Source organism: Rhipicephalus sanguineus, chromosome 8 (assembly GCF_013339695.2).
Source record: "Rhipicephalus sanguineus isolate Rsan-2018 chromosome 8, BIME_Rsan_1.4, whole genome shotgun sequence".
Classification (NCBI taxonomy): domain Eukaryota; kingdom Metazoa; phylum Arthropoda; class Arachnida; order Ixodida; family Ixodidae; genus Rhipicephalus; species Rhipicephalus sanguineus.
The window spans coordinates 89,720,262-89,722,857 of NC_051183.1; positions in this window are offsets into that span (position 1 = coordinate 89,720,262).

Consider the following 2,596-nt stretch of genomic DNA (forward strand, 5'->3'; position numbering starts at 1 on the left):
CTAGGGACCCTAGTTTCAAGCGGCGCTGAAAATGCGACTGCGCCGAAACTTGGCTTCCTCCGTGCCCTCTGCACGAGCTCATTGTTGTGTTTCGGTTTCGGTTCAGTATTGCACTGCACGAGTGCCATGGGGCGGCGCTCTGGCATTCCTGCTTTACCCAGGCGACGTGAATATAAAAGAGTGTGTGGAGAGTACTCGTTGAGTGCGGACGTTTCTTCTGCTTCGGCGCTTCGCGCCAAACTGCTTGTTCGGGCTGGCTGGCGTCCCCGCCGGTCGCGTTGGTCACCGCCGGTCTTCGCCTGCTGCTGCGGCGGGACTACCAGCCCGCAAAACAGCATTCACGTTCCCCGACGTATTGCCAGATGGCGTTCATATCTGACGCAGCGCCTCTTCTATCGTCTTTAGACGACATTTGCAGCGAAGCACGCAGATACGCGGCCAATTTTTTTATTGTACTTTGTCTCCCACCGTAGAACATTGTTTTCTGGCAGCAACAGCGCGTTAACTTCTTTCCAGCGTTCGTCAGCGTCTCGAACCACCATAATCGTATATGCGATCGAACTTTCGCACAGTTCTGAAATTTCCCGGTGCCTACAATTATCCATGTCGACTTCACATGTTATGCTGCAGGGGGCTTTTATTCCACTACTAAGAAATTGAGCGTGACATTTCTAAACATTCTGCTTTTCGCACTTCTTTCCCACCGTGCGTAGAACGCGTTATATGGTACAGATATATACACTACCGCCAAGCATGGGCGTGTAATACCCCTGTTACAGGGTTCAACTTAAGGGCACATTGAGGGAGTGCACTTCGCCTCTAGTGTCATTCGCACGCTCTCACACGGGAACGCTAAGTGACACTCGCTGCAAAGTGCACTTGCAGGCGAATGTGTTTGCCGAACTCACTTCGCTGCTACGGAGTGTATAGTCTCGGTAGCAGTGGCTTGAAAATCAATGTGTTACTATGCGAAGCCCTGTTCATAGCATTTTTTTAAAATTCTGTTTGTTACGCAATAAAACGTACGCAATAAAACTCTTACGTGGCAGAGAGACAGACACAGACAAACATACATACATACATACATACATACATACATACATACATACATACATACATACATACATACATACATACATACATACATGCATGCATGCATGCATACATACATACATACATTTTTCGTTGAGTAGTCATAGAAATGCTTGCGCTTAGCAGAACAGAAATTTTGGCGAGTTGGTTAGAATTCATCTTGAGAACAGAGTAAGCAGCACGACGACGAAGAAAGATACAGCAGTACGGGCGCTGACTGGCATGTGTGATACGGATTGTATATGCTTACGCATTTAAAACCATTCCATGATTTGACGGCAACACAGGAAGCGTAGGAAATCACTCATCATCTTTCGGGACATTGACATATACAAAGGCGTCGTTTCGAATTTTGTAATTTTATATTTATGAATTATTTGGTGGTTAAAAGACTTGTGCCAAGACCGATGTGTCATAGCTTTCAACACAAACAAATTTAGGCTTTATGATTTCAACGTGAGTGTACGAAGTGACCGACGTGTGCAGTCCGTGCCCATTCGGAGAATGTCTCATAAGACACAGGTGATCGAAGGACCGGAACATTAGCTCCATGCACCCTCACATCCCACATTTTAGAGCAATCTTTCACATTTCATTTTGAGCAGAAGTACTTCCTGCATGCAAGAATGCGGGCAGTCTAAATGATGCATTCTCATTTGTAAACACCGCCATTTACAGGAAAAAATACCGCGTTCTTATAGTTCAGTACTGAGTACTATAAATCATACGAATATTCGGGGAACACTGAGACACAGAAGCAGCTGTACACGGCTGATCAAATAACGTGGCTTCATCTGCATCGAGAGAACACTCAAAAGAAACTCATTTCAGAAATGGAGAGGGAAAGTGACATACGTCGTACGCAAAACGCATGCGGCGAACGCCGCTTCCGTTTCTCCTTGCAATTACGCATTCATGACGCACTGCAGTATTTATTCCGATGCAAAAGAGCAGGAAGCAAGTTCATCAACCACATAACAGGTCGTGTGGCACGTACAAATAATACGATGCGCCTATAGTCGGCGACAGCCTAAGAATAAATATGAGCTCCGCCCACGAGGCCGCATTGCTCATATTTGGCATGCCTCCGCGCTACAAACGAAGTAGTTTCTAAACAAAGGCAATAATTTTCTCGTATATCAACCTTATTTTGCAATACTGCACTAATATTGAAATAAAGAAAGCAAAGCTAGATAAAATAAATTGTGACGGCACGGAGTTCAGCGTGAGCATAACAATACATGTGTTGTTTAAATTGCACCCCCCACCGCGTTCATCTCGGAGTCTATACGAAGTAGTAATGTACATCTCAAAGGTGATGTTTCTGAGCAGTACCTATTATGGTATTAAAACAAAGAATGACAGATTTAACATAAAACTTGAAATAAAGGAATCGTTATTTTACGGTTTCACTGCACAAAACAGGGACATTAATCTCATTTAATAAGGTCGTTTGTAATTTATTTGCGAAACTATCGCCGCCAGTTTTCTTCACTGTCTGCTG